The sequence below is a fragment of the Lipophrys pholis genome, assembly GCF_963383615.2.
Source record: "Lipophrys pholis genome assembly, chromosome: 3".
NCBI lineage: Eukaryota > Metazoa > Chordata > Actinopteri > Blenniiformes > Blenniidae > Lipophrys > Lipophrys pholis.
In genome coordinates, this window is record NC_137627.1 from 34,027,684 (window position 1) to 34,043,259 (window position 15,576).

The 15,576-nt window shown below is 40.8% G+C and overlaps 1 protein-coding gene across 1 annotated transcript in view; it reads right to left on the bottom strand.

Annotated features, from left to right (window-relative positions):
- dph1 (diphthamide biosynthesis 1) overlaps window positions 1-15,576 on the bottom strand; it is an 85,530-nt gene that overhangs the window by 40,092 nt on the left and 29,862 nt on the right. The window lies entirely within an intron of this gene.

The following is a 15,576-nucleotide window of genomic DNA, read 5'->3' on the forward strand; positions in this document are numbered from 1 at the left end:
CCCTTTATAGGCGAATAAAATGCTAAGTAAACCCATAAAGGCTAAGTAAAATGAATAAAAGCGAGAAGAAGCGAAGGAACAGAATCCTGAGGCATCGTAGAGCAGGATAGATGGGGTGACGAGGGGGTGGTTGTAAAAGGTGGTTGTTGCAAGGTATTTGTGGCTGTATTCTGACAGATTTAGGCTAGACAGAAGGGGTAGAATAGAGATGAGATGGAGGGCTTGGGAAGAGAGGAAGTGAGTGATAAACAGACATGGCTGCACGCTGAAATGGCATCTGGAGAAACCAAGATTCTTAGTAATGTGTCTCCTGCTGCCCAATCTTTCAACCCACATTCACTTTATGTTGACTCCTTGCTTCGCTCCATGGTCGCAAGGGGGGCTTCAGGCAAAGTCTCTATTTAGCTTTTCCTCCCTCGGTTTTTCTGATGCAATCTCTAGTTTGTGTTCTCTAGGCTCCTCATCATTGTCCCCTAGTATTTTGTGGTTTCCCTCTTTTTCTCTTCCAATTTCCCCTGTCCTGACTCCTCTAATGGCTGCTCTCAAGTGAAGGGCAGCACAGGTCAACTGAGCCTTGGAAGACAGAAACCGAGCTGCTCATCTGGCAAATAAATATTTGCCTTTGAAGGCTTAAATCGATTATCTCTCCCTTGTCAAGGTTCTGACTTCACCTGTATGTGCTGCATATATACATACATATGTACATGCAGCTAACAGACGCAAGGTAATTACAGGTGTCTAATTATATATATATATATATATATTAGGGATGTCCCGATCACACTTTTTTGCCCCCGATACCGATCCGATTTTTTAGAATTGAGTATCGGCCGATACCGATACTTTCCCGATCCGATACTCACATTGCCATTGCAAATATACTTAATAGTCTATTTTTGGAGCAACTAAGATGTCTGAAGCTAGAAGCACTATTGGCAGAAGCTTTGCTTTGCGAGAAATTATTGTAAAACTCACTTATTGAATCAAAATTCTTCTCTTTCTCTTTAAACGATCTTTGTTCTCCCTGGCCTTCTCCCAAAAAACCATCCACACCTCACTATGGACACGGCTCAACAAGAGGCTTCAGGGCATGTAGTACACATGCCAGGCCTTTGGGGGCGCTGTGACTCACCAAACACAATAAAAAAGCAGAAGCAGACAGACCATATAGAAATTTAGAAGTAGATTTCTGCACATAAACACATAAACCACTCTATATAACTCTAGTTTTATAGGTCTATGGCCCCGCTCCGCCTGCTTCTTGCTTCTGCAGCTACACCGGAGCTTGTAGTCCCTGATTGTTGTGGTTATTAGGTGACATTGCAGACCGCGTTTTTTGTTGTTGTTTTTTTTTTAGATCGGCGGGGTGATCGGCTGCATTTGCCGATCCCCGATCACTCACAAATCACTAATATCTATATATTGCTTTAAGGTATGATACTCATGCTCAGGTTTCCTTATTCACTGGAGCCCATTTTTCTTCTATTGTAGTTTGCTGTAGTTGTGTAAATGGGCATCCACCTTTTAGCTAAAAATACACAGCTTGCCCACCCAAAAAATAAATAAATAAATAAATAAAACACTACTCCCTGCAATCCACTGCAGAACCATCTACAATGCAAAACACAGCTCGACAGAAGATTACTGTATCTAATCAGCCATCTATCTGCCAGAAATATCATTATCACACCATCACCACTGGAAGTGTTATTTCCAGAGTGAGTACACTGAAATTTCATGGTAATAAATGCTGAGAATCCGATTAAGAGGCCGATATGAGACGTGTGATGCTACTGGGAGATGAGCAGAGTAATTACCGGGCGACGTATAGTCCCCTCTCCCACTGGGACAGAGGAAAAGAGGCAAGGATGGTGATGAAGTGAATGAGCGTTAGAGCACGGATGACAGAATGAAAAGTTTATCAGTGTTAATCAAATCCTATTTCTGGCACACTATCTCAAACCAGGACATACGACATGACTGCTGGGTGCGTAAAAAGCAACACTATCCCCTAGTCCCTCCTCATTTACATTTATCCCATTCTCAAGCTCCATAAATATCACTCCTCCTCTCCATTCCTTCTTGCTCTTGTCCTTGTAGTGTCTGTCATTTCCCCATTTCTCTCATTGTATCAGCACTGGTTTCTGCCTCATCTCAGGGTACTCAGTTCAGCCATTCCAGCTGAAATGTCATTAAGATCTAATTAAGATGTCAGAGGAGCTTGTGAACGCCATAGCAGCGCTTGTTAATTAGCTCTTTAGCATACAGCTCAATATGTGTGAGAAATTGCCAACTGATTGGAATCTTTGTTGTAAAAACTATTGCGCTTTCTGTGTGGTGCAAACACAACCTTGAGAACATACAACATGCAGGCAGACATACACAGTGCAGCGTGAGAACATGTGCACATTAACATACAGGCGATGGATTTCAGCTAATTGTACTGTTCATCAACAAGTAGAAGAAATGCTTTACATGAATAATATCTCGCTCACCCACATTATTTTCCTCATGCTGCAGGAGAGGCATGAAGGCAAATTAATCTTTTTGCTCCATCCTCTGGAGATGATATCCTTTTTCTTAGTCTGAGAGGAATTTCTTCTGATGCCACCATGAAAAAGAAACTGGTGGCTTACAGCTCAGCGATGTTGCAGCAGACAAAGAGAATGCAAAACTTCTCCTGTCTCTGAAACATCCCGTTAGCCCGCACAAAGCCATTCTATGGCAAACTGCACTTATCTGTTGATGAAAATGACTGGATTGAATTTAACTAACAGGGTTGCACCATCTGTCTGAATAACTATTGATGAAAGGTTTGTGGTCATTGGTGAATTGGGAAGTTGCAGGTGTTTTTCATATGTTTTCTCTGGGCTATTAGCTTGGGAACAATTTAAAAAAGTGTGGCATGGGCATTTTTCTAGTATACACTGCATCGAAAACAGCATTTCTCTTTACTCAAAATGTCAATATATGACTAACAACACCTAATTTTTCTTGTCACTCCACAACAAGATTAGATGATTGCAGTTATTGCACGTTGCACAGACGTGTCTGAAAGGTAGAAGACAATATGACTGGATTGATTAGTCAATTCATATTTATGTTGTCTTGTGGCTAATTGTACATGCAGTTTTCAATGTGATTTATTGACAGAGTAGTAATTTAAGTACAGTGGTTAAAGCTACAGTACTTTACATTCAAGCATTTGGATTATTCATAATTGGAGGTTGTCAGTTCTAAATTCTTTTTCAGTCTGACAAACGATGATGTGTCATTTTGTTGTGAAGACAGATGTACACTAATCAATGATGTCCTTTAAATTCCCAGTCTAGATATGTTAAATGGTGTAATTCCTAGAATGCTTTGCATCATTCACTGGTCCCAAATTAGACTGTCATGAACAAGAAAAAAACTCATCACACCAAACTCCTGTCAAAATATTAGCAATTGTGTGAGCTTATATGTCTGTAAGGTTTTATCACATTTCTCAGGTTTGGCCCAATTAAAATGAGGGCTGGTGTCATTGCTGAAGTGCAAATGCTGCAATCAAAAGACTATGCACAGCAAACATGTCTTAAAAGCAACCCTCAATATGCTCCAAAATGAACTCCACGCAGGCTGTTTAAAGCATAATTAGAGTCTGAACAGAGCACAGATGAAGCAAGATCTCCTCGCAGGCCATTATCAAGATGTGTTGGTTGTCGTTCGTGTTGTAGTCTTGCAACAACTCTTGCAAGAGAGGACATGTACAACCACTGAGGGCTATATGAAGAGTTGCCTTCAAAGTTAAATAATGACCATCGCCATACCGCCTTGTGGAAGCCCGATCCCGTCAGATCTCAGTCGCTAAGCGAGGTAGGGTCTGGTCAGTACCTGGATGAGGGAACGTGAGGAGGAGGGACCGATGGCACAGATTGGCAGCCTTGCTTCCGTCAGTCTACCCCAAGGCAGCTGTGGCTATGTACGTAGCTGGCCACAATCGAGTATGGAGTGAATGAATAATGCAATGTAAAGCGTCGTTCTAGTGTCCAGAAAAGCACTATATAAAACGTATGCATTATAATGTAACTACAAAGCAAAGGGTATGCTTTTTGTGTTTCAATGGATCTCCTGTTGTGGCTTCAAAATGCTATATAAGTATATCTACATATCTAATGACAATTTCATTTTAAGTACTCATCCATGAAACTAAAAAAACTAAATACGTTCTTGATAGTTTATGTTTCCATATATTCTGATGGAATTCAACAGAACCAAAAAAGGACTGAAGAGCCTTGCTCAAAGATAAGGCAAAATATTGATTGGAATCCTAAACTTGGTTTTCCTGATGGTATTCTAATGTAAAAACAAGCGCCCGTGACTCTTAAGAGGCTTCCATTTACTGATGTGACAAATGATGTTTAGCCATTTAAGTGGAATGACAAACTCACATAATCTGCATTAAAGTTGCTTTTCCATGAATTTCTATGCATCTTATACCAGCGAGTGTGTGAATGGTCAACAGGGTTACCAGATTAAAGAACGCTGCCTTTGACAGGTGGCCTGATCCCATGTGTAAATTGGTTTTCCTCCTTATTTCCACACTGATTTGATCGCAGATGTTCAGTAGAAGCTTGACAAAAAGAGCTACATTTTTTTATTTTATTGAGAACGCTCTCTTGCGTTCTAAAGGTTTGAATAATTTGAATATCTCTATCCATATGAGTCTATAGTAAACAGTAGTGTTTTTATGTTTGCTATTGGTTCAGTTTTGGGATATCTACAGACTATTTGTCATCAGGTTCTGTAATTAAAAAGAAACCAAGCTATGCCATGAATACCAAGGACCAACGACATGTTACCTTGGCAGAAGAGCAGCTTGGTAGTGAGCACGGTCCTCTCAAAAGGTGGCTTCTGTTTTTAATCTTCAGCCAAAGCCCTCTCCATAATAAGTTTGCATGTTCTCCCAGAGGGTGTGTGGATTTCCTCCTGAGGCTCTGCGTTCTCTCTCTCACTCCAAACACATGCAAATGTGTTTGTGATTTTAAATTGCCAAGCAGAGTCGTGAATATTTTGACCAGGACAGATCGGATATCTGACCAGTCTGTGTCACTGCTGGGACAGATTCCTGCACTCTTACAAGGCGCTGTGTTACTGTGTGCTCTTATAAAGTAAGGTCACTGTATAGGTTATGTGAGCACTGTGGTAGTTATTACTAAACTTATTAAATTTGACTTTGGTTTTGTTCTGCAACACACTTTACTATAGTGCTTTACTGAGTTGATTTATATACAGATGGACTTTAATGTACCTCACATTAAATGAGTTTTAATTGACATGCACCTTGACAGAATATCAAAAACCATCAGCAATGTACTCCGGGATGCATATGGTTCGATAAGTAGTTGAATATATAAGCATCTACTTATCAGGGGAAGTGAATAAAACTAATTATCGCTTTATCATGGCACCTGTTGGCAGGTGGATAATATTTGGCAGGAAGCAATTGTTACGTCATCAGCATTGATAAGTTAGAAGCAAAAGGAAAGGAGTTTTGAACAGTGAGTTTAAAGAGCTGGGTCTAGGGCATCTCCAAAATTGCAGTTCTTGTGGGCTTTTTCCAGTCTGCGGTTGTCGATACATATTAAATATTGTCTGAAGAGGGAAAAGCAGAGAACCGGCGACAGGGTCATGAATGGCCGGGGCTCACACGATCCCATGAAGGCACCACCTCACCTTCCAGGACTTAAAAAGATCTTTTGCTGAAATCTTGTTAGCAGATACAACCACAGGAGGTTTGGCAGAGCCTTGACAGGTCAGGGCTGTAAAGCGGTGCACATAACATTGGTCATGATGTTACGGCTGACTGGTGGAGGTACAGAGCTGACCAAGTGGTCGAAGCTTTACATCAATCTCATATGAGCTGAAGCTTTGAAGTCAGCTATTTTCTTCTCCTCATACCGTTTCCACACGGCAGTCTTTTTGACAAATTTGCTCAGTGTGTTGGGAGAACATTCGATGAGCATCTCACTACATTTTTGCTTTTTCTCTTTGCCTCACCTTGGTACCAAAACAAGATGTCCTCGAATGAAGAGACTCTGAAGAGCCAAACTTGTGTGGGCACATCAGACTATTCCTGTCGCTGCTCCTGTATTTGCTTACGATATAATGATCTGTGTCAGAAGTTTCCCAAGGATTCAAAGAGTTAATCAGATTCAGCTGGCACTTCTTTAAAGATTTTCATATCATTTTTGCTATTGCTCAGAGCTTAAGACATGTCTTAATAAAATGTATTTTAACTGTGTGATAGGTAAATGGTGCATAGAGTACATTGAGTTTGCTGTGAAGGCTTCATAAACATGCCTTCACAGCACATGCTTTTGATAAATTACTTATGTGGTGAAGAGACTAACTACTGTGCCAGTGTGAGATTTAGGGGTAATGATTTGCACTGATCAGCCATCACATTATGACCAAAAGTGAAGTCTTTACAGTGGCACTATTAGTACAGAATATATCTAAAGTGGCAAGTTAACTTTTTTTCCTGAAATGGAAAAAAAAACCTGAAGTTTACACGAGCAAAACTATGATGGTTAGATGACCGGAAAAGCAGTGAACCAGTATCAAGATCTTAGGAGGCCAAGGCTCACTGATGCATGCAGCCCCAATGGTCAAAGCAAACAGACGAGCTACTGAAGCTGAAATGTCTGCAGATATTAATGCCGGCTCTCTTTGAAAGGTGTTAGAATACACAAAGCATCCCAGCTTGTCACATACAGGGAGCAAAAGGAGGACTTATGCAATGTTAGACCAACGTTTGGTTGATTGGTGTAGTTCAAATAGGAAGTCTTAATGCAGGAAAATTGTATGACGCAAGAACCACAAAGTGAACTGTTGCTTTGCAATGAGAATAATAAATGGTACACTTGGCTTTTAGCTGTGAATACTAAACGTTCTCGTATAACCATGGGATTTACCATAAAGGTTTAGATAGAGGAATTCAAACATATTTTAAACATGTTGGTTTATGGAGAAAAGGAGTGTACCTGTAAGCTGTAACACCCAGGTGCAATTACCTTTGCAAATGTTTGTGTGGACTCACTTGAAAGGCAAAGATGACTCACTGTGCAGCAGGCTGGAGATAAATCCATGCACGTCTTAACAAGGGCAAGGTCGTACTTTTTATCCGTGCTTGAGATTTTCATAGAGTACTTACATGTCTTTAAATTGGAAATGAGAGCTTCAAGCAAGTACAGTCTCCAGTGTCACACCTTGACCAACACAGCTGAAAGTATGAATATGAAAGGGAAGGATTAGGATTGACCAGAGGCGCTGCTCTGATTCCACAGAGGAACATCTTTATTGTTACCATCTCTCCCAGCAGTGAGACGAAGGCTTAACTCTCCTCCTCGGTGAGTATGTCCATATGACTGAGCTGCCAGTGAGCTTTTTTTTTTTACATCTGAAATTCTAATAATAGCAGCAGTAGCCGACTGGCCCTCAGAGGACGCAGAGTGACAAGCAGGTCAGCAAGGTGAGTGCCGGTGCAGCAGCACTGCTTCTGCACAGTTGCCATCGTGGGCCGCCAGCTCAAATGAGCCATATGTGGTGTGTTTGCGTCTCAAGTGCACACTCACATGCACTCACACAAACATATGCACACAAGCTCACCTTCCCCTGAACACAAAACACACGTGTGATTTATTCTGTACATCTGGCAGGGGCTCATATTTTATTCCATTACATTCCAGACATCAGCTACCATCCACCCATTGTGTGCAAGCCAGTGGGTTTTGGCATAAGGGGGACAAGCAGATTGGCCCAGGAAGAGAGGCTTCCCCCACAGGAAGCTGCATAGCTCAGCAGTGATGAACCATCATTATTTCCAAAAATGAGTACAATTGAGTTAAATGAGGACGGAGGGAAAAAAAGGATTAAACTAGAGGGAAAGAAATAAAGGTAAAAATGTGGTGGAGTGAGGGATGATGCAAAGAGATAGATGCAAGTTTACAAACTATTTTGTATTTGCAGTATTTCTGCCAAGACAGATGAGGTCAGAGGGAGAGAAATGTCAGAAATGAGGACGACGCTGAAGAGGAGAGGCCAGACCAGACTGTATGAGGGAGATGAGCTATTTGGTACCCGGTCTGTAATATTAGCAAATCTGATATCTATAATCTGCTTTCTACACATAACGTAAAATTCCCTGACAAAGTACTGCCATCTAAAAATTATTTTGGCAAGGGACACTGGGTTGGAGGATTAAAAAATCTCTACTCCACTTGATGTCTCTCTCCTACCAGAAAATGTATAGACCCCCCCCCCATATAAAGTATGACAGTCAAACCGCTGCCACTGAGCATCTGCCACCAGCGAGTAAACAAAACCGAAATGGAACGAGTGCGGGATGACGCTCAGACAGATGTTTTCAGTAATGCCATTAGATAATCCTTTAACTCCCTGAAAAACAAGATCATTACTGCTATTTCTGTGAGTGTATCTCATGTATTTGTCACAGCATTTATTCAAAAGCTTGATCCATGGGTCATTACGGGAAAGCCTACAGCTTTATCAAGATAGAGCCCCAAACTATGCAGCAGAGCATCACACACTTAAAGAGAGTGACAATCTCATTTAACAAAGAAAGGAAACAGTGATATGGCAGCTGGTATTATAGGTGGTAAGTGTTGTGCTGCTGCATGAGGAGGTGAAATCTCAGGGCTGGGCCTATAATCAGGAGCAGATCTAATCTCTCGGCATCTCTGGGAAAAAAAATAATAGAGAAAACTAAATGTAGTTTGACACAGTAGTTTGAGAGGGCATTAAGACAGGGACGGGGGATAAGAAAGTCGACAGATAATGGGGATATTAACTGTGCTGCGACACTGAAGCTTCCTTGAAACTGCTGTTCCTTGCTCGAATGGTTTATTTCACATCCTATTTAGCCTTGTTTATTTTAGGCAAATCACAAATTCATGCTGGAAAAGCCTGCATGTCAAAGACATTTCTGACCCCACGTGAAAGAATCCTGCCTGTTTACCAAACCAGATGGTTTGAAACATTACATATATTAAACATTAAAAAAAACCAACTAAATAATTTTACCATTGTGAAAAGATACTGCATATAAATATATTTATTACAGTTAATCCCACTTGGAGTCTGGGGTTGGGGTTATTTCTGTGATGAGTTTGAATATTTTCCATGCGGATGAGAGAGTTTTTAGCATGAGATAGCGGATTTGTAACTCTGAATTGCCTGTGACTGTGAATGAGAGTGTTTGAAAGTATCCCTCTCTCTGTTTGACTTGTGATGTGGCGACCTGTTGCAGGCGTACCCTGCCTGCACCTTCTTTTAGCTCAGATCGGTGTAGTAAATGGAAGAAGATTAATTTGTTTCTCTTTTGGTCATTTTCTGGCCTGAAGAGTTGGCTTGCTTTCACCGAGCTGTTTTTGGACAAAGCTCATAGATGCTGTCAGTCAAAACAAATACGACTGAGTCAAAGACTCCACTGGCAGCATTTATGAAATAAGGTTTGTTGGTTATATTTATGTTTTTTTGTGAAAGGGGTAGAAGTATATTTTTTTTCCAGTATTGATCACACAGCAGCAATTTGAGCATCACAAGCTTTGAAAGCCTAGCCACTAGGAAATATTTTATTTCAATTGATCCCAGGGACACAAATCTCACTTCAATCTGAGTGGAGATGTTGCAGCTTTGATTATTATAGCCACTTTTCTTTATTTCATTGTAGATACTCACTTATTTCACTAGCATTTTTATTGATGCGAATAAAACAGTATTTTGTACTTTTGAGAATGTTAGGAACAGAGATTGATTTGAATATCAACACAACAAAATACACATTGACAGACGCAACTCTGATAAACATCCTAATAACCACACACCAACTTTGTGTTGGCATACCTATATTATTTAAATTAGATGCCAGTGATAGTTTTACTTACTACTTTTTACATTTTTACTAGTGCTGTAAAACGATTAGAATTTTAATCTGATTATTTTCAGGCTAGCTGTGGATTAATTTTGATTAATCACAATTTAATGTCATAGATTTCTAAACAATGTTAATCCTTTTTGCAGGAGAAAACATTCTAGGAAGAAAAGAATATATATGCACTTAACGTGTCCATTAAACACTTAACAGTTCATGTGAAAACGTCTCTATTTTCAAACAAACATTTTTCTACATTGATGTGTTTATCAACCTTTATCAGCAACTACTAAAACAAACTAACTTGTTGACATTGTCTGACAGGAGATGCATCGCTCAGGGCTGTCTGCTCCTGGAGTTCAAATCAGGCCAAGATGGTGGCTCAGTCATATACTCGCTCTTTTATTACTAAAACCGTTCAGCAAAAACTACTGCAGAAAGCATATAAGGTGAGAAATAAGTTGGAGAGTTGCTGAAACTGTCCTCGTTGTGGTTCCACTACAGATAGTTTATATGTTTTACAAAAGTTCCGGGATGCATCGGACCTCATGTCCCCGCACCTCATTTGCATAAAGGATTCTATGTAATGCAAATGCAAATGAAGGGCGAGGCGAAACACTCAGAACGCACCACACTGCACCCAGCATGCGCCGCGGTGCATTAATGAATGGGAAGCTGGAAATTGACAGGTCCTGTGGACACATATCTTCATTGTGCACTGCAGAAGGGTTAATTACATTGAAAACGTTTAATCAAAATAATCATGATGGATTAATCCACGTTAACTTGTTAATTTTGACAGGCATTATTTTTATCATAAAGCACAAATCAATTCTAGAAATGAAATGACAATAAAAGGATTGATCCAAACTTCACATAAAAGTGGTGAGATAAGGAAGAACAAAACCATCAAACCCTCAATAGAATAAGAACAAAGTATTATACCTTTAAAACAGCAATCTGTTTGCAGCAAAGTGGCTCAAAGATATCTGGTAAAATTCTCAATAGGCTTTTGATGCATTTCTTACATCCAATCTGGGGAGATTATCGGAATATTCAGAGAACCGCTCACTTCGATACCCCAGGTATACAAGATGTATAGCTTCTTAGTTTCTACTATCAAAGTAATGAAAATTAGAAAAAGAATTTCAGTGTTTAATAGAAAGAATATGTGACGGGACCTGAAATTGTGTTTTTGGAGCATTAAAGGGGATTTGGATTAAAACAAGCTGAAACAATTACACACAGCTACAATTAAATTAACAATTTAGAAAACAAAAAGAAATTGTCACTATTTATGCACAAAGTTGTTAGAATGTTGTTATTGAAAAAGAAAAAACAAACACACAAACAAACAAAAAAAAAACTGAGCTGGGACGCAACACTTGTAGTAAAGCTGCACAAATGTCCAACTCACATATTAGAAAGAAATATCTGAAACTATTTAACACCTTGCCAAACCCCACTGGAGACAACCTACAAGCTGCTTCTGTGAATTGCAGTGTGGACCACAACATTTATCAAATAAACCATTTTTACCAAGAATTCTCATGACATAAGTCAACTCGGAAAAGTGACATTTCAAAAAACCTTTTCTTGTAGGGATTTATGAGGTCAAATCCATCTAATCTCTCTTTCATTTGCCCATCAGGCATCTCTCCATCATCTGTCACATGGCTCCCTCAAGTCATTTCACAGACCTCCTCTTTTCATGTTATCAGACATTTTGTCTCTTTTACTCCTTTCTTATGCTACTTGTCACAACTTCTCCTGAGCTGCAGTCTATCAGTATATTTAATCTCATTCTTCTATATATGCTTCTAATGGTGAGGATTGAGTTGTCATTTACATATCCCTGAACACTTAATGATTTCATATTATAGTAATTTTTCCCTCTCTTGTCTGGATAGCTCATTTAAAAAAATGAATATAGTAGCAGTGAATAGTGAAATAACTGAATAAAGTAGGAAAGTACTTAACTTGTAACGTGCAATTCCCTGCTTAAGCAATCGTAAAGTGCTTTACAGGATTGTCTACAGTCACCCCAAGGCAAAGACTTGCAAGGCAGGTTTAAAGAGCACCATTTGGGACACAAAAATTTTATATAACTTCTAAGTTGTGGCACCTCTGTACGTCTCTGATCTCATCTATACTGTCATGGCAGCAGCGATCCTCAGGAACGGGTCAACTGTTCACCCCCCAAACCAGACTGCAGATCTTTGGGGACAGGGCTTTCAGTGGTGGGGAAGGCTTGGCCTTGAGGTTAGAGAAGCACACTTGTCAGATTTGAATCCCACCGCTGACAGGTTACTACTGCGGGTTCGTCGACCTGTTAACCCCCCCAGCTCCCCTGGGTTGTGATCCACTGCTCCTTGTAAATATAGTTAAGGTTATCTATAAATAGGAAGGGTCAAATGTAAAAAGGTAGGATCTACAAGGGGATTGAGGAAGTATGCTTCTCTAACTTTTCTTTCAGTGTGGCTGCCCCAAACCATCTCAGAGCAGAGTTCTGGAAACCTCCCGGTTAAAAATCCTCTTTGTACAGGCCCACAGCCTTGAGCTTCTGCCAGGTAAATCCATTGTGTTTCTTCTTGTCTGTGTTTATCTGTTGGTGTAACGCTGCCTTGGGTTTCCTTAAAGGTGCTCTATAAATTTTAAGTTTTTTTAATACATTAAAAAGACATTAAAAAAAAGATTCAGACACAAATCAACATTCAAGTTGAGTGTGTTGCCCAATGTCACATGAACAAATAACCTGCTTTATTACAGAGCCATCCATTGCAAGGTACATCCTCTTTTACGCTATGCCATTATGTTCACTTCAGTGCTTTTTGGGGTTGCTTTTATCTACCCATTCATCTAAAGCCACTTTATTCATGTTTGTCTCACGGGGGCTGGAGCTCATCCCAGCTGATAATGGGGAAGAAGGCAGGCTGCAATATGGACAGGTCAACAACAATGCCAAACACACATTGACAACTAAGGTCCATTTAGAGTCAGCAATTAACCTAACACGTACATGTAAGTGGGTGGATTACTAAAATGTGAAATGTTCAATAAACACTTCTCGTGTTTTAAATAAAGAAACATTGGGTTTTTAGCACTGTCACGTTGTGCCCAATTACTGGCTAGGTTTAAAATACTAAATGATTACCAAGAGATTGTGAAACACTAAATCGCAGATCTCAATGTTAAATTATGCTTTCATGCATTTGTGGTTGTTTTTATTCCCTCCACTTTGCAGATTGTGCAACCCGATAAATGTGTGTCCTTCAACTGCCACAGCAACAACAGCTGAATCAGTGTTAAAGGACATTTTAAAAGCATATGCAATATTCTCCCAATGCAATCTTTTCCAGGCGGCACATAGTTTTGTATGGGTGTCTTGGAGTGTAATTACATGGGCGTGTGCCTGCGACTGTGCCATTTGAAATGAAAACGATTATGGTCTGTCTGAGAGGTTATATTGGAAGGCAAACGGGGGAGAAAAGGGGCTGAAACTTTCACCAGTCAACAAGGCTTATCTCTGTCTTACACATCTTGGGGGGGGGGGGGGGGGGCATGTTTAAATAGTTATTTATGAAATGAGTTGAGCACAAAACAAGCGGTCTGTTCACCACTGCCTTCATGAACTCAAGCTGCCTTCACTATGCTCACATTTCATTCAGAAGTCAAAGTATAGACGTTCAGAATAACACTTCCTCCTCCGCATGGCTTGCCTACTCTTGCCCAAGTTACAGTGGGTGTGCTCATTCTTTTTCTCCCCCGTGCCTCTGAAGGGAATCAATTGTTCTTTTTGCTACAGCTGGGGCAATTTCCAAGGTGCCATCTTTCAAGATATCATATTACACAGTGTCAGCACCTATCAGGATTTCCAGACTGCCAGGGCGGGATGACCCCTCCCCTCCAGATTAGATGCGATCAATTTCAGAAAAGAGAACTGGTGGGCTTTTCAGTGGTCCTCTAGGCCTTTGACTGTGATGTGCACAGGGACATAAGTGTGTCTGATTCACTTTACACTCTTCTGAACCACTATCTGACACTACAAGATAATCCACCTGTGACGGCCTCTGTGTTATATCATCACTGGATGGTGGAGCACATGCTTAATGGGAGAAAAAATAGTACCTGTGGTGATGGTTGTTTGTATGGGCTTGCCCAGTCATTTTATTTTGCTTGTTATACTGAGGTCTAGTATGTCGGACTTTTAAATTGATTATGATGACCCTACATAATATATGAGATAAATTCAAATGCCTACAAATGTACATAGCTGAGGGTTGATATTTAATTTCTAACAAATGTCTGGCAGATAATAATGGATAGGAGCTTTACCATTTCTCATTTTTCCCCCAAGTGCATGTTCCCATGGATATCTCGGCAGGAACTGTCACAAAGAAACAGAAACACCTGACTGAGGCCCCGTTTACACGTCAACGAATTCGAGTGTATCCGCAAAACTTTCTAAACTTTTGGGGGGGTCCGTTTACATGGCACCAGTTTGCGGATGCACTGTATCCGCAAAGTTTTTAATCCGGCTCCCAAGGTGGAAAGATTATTTCACGGCGCAAATCCCTCCTGCAGAGACTGATGGAGGCTACAGAGCCTGTTACTGCGCATACACATCTCTCCCCCTCCCTCCTGCTGATTCAGTTGTAAACAAACATGGCGGCCACGTAGTGGTGTGGCTCACGGTCCATATTCTAGTTTTATCGTCCAGATCAGTAGTTTAATAGTTGAGACTCTCCCCTGATAGCATCCGATGTGTCATCAGTCCATGCGGATGTCAGGTTCTCTCCATTTTCTTCACGTTTATAGCGTCTTGCTCTCTGCACACACCCCTGTGTAGTTTCTTTACAAAATCAAGCAACAGCGCACACCAGTGGCCCGGCAGACTAACTCCATCATTGTCTCTGTGTCTGCTGCTGCAGTGTAAACGCACTCCTTTTTTTTAGCGGCTTAGGTCTTGTCACGTGAAACGTTGTCGTGTAAACAGGGCCTGAAACTCGTTTTCACTGGGTATGCAGGTGCATGGGAACTCAAACAGTTGCCAACTGTAGTGGGCTGTAGTGGTATGGGTTGGAGCGAGATTCTTAGATAACGCACACCTTTCTGGGTAAAGTGGGAACTCATAAAGAGGTAGGCTTTTATATAGAGGTGGAAAACTGCTACCGGAAAACAACCATGTTTCACATATGAGGTCCAGATGCATACCATACATATGCGTATACAAACATGTTAGCACCCAAACACATTTGCTCAGTCACTCACACGCAAATCTGTTGCTAGAGCTCAGCTGTGTTCGCAGGGAAGACTGCGATGGTGTGAGGGCAAGGAGGTGTTGGAAGCTCCTACCAGGCTCCTTCATAATGGTAGATTTGACATTTACCCCGAGAGGCAGTGGGCTGTGATTGTTGCTCCCACAGAAATTATTCAAGCTGCCATGACGATTACAGACGGATCTCCTCTGATGGATGGAGACAGCTCTGGTGAAGGACCTGAAGACGTCTGGGGGCTGAGTGTGCATACTGTTCCTTGATTTACCAACACACTGCATCTGACAAGTGTTACTTGAGCCATCATTGCCCTGTGCTGGCAGCTATCCGGCGCATTACATAATGAAGAGAGACAGAAAACAGGTA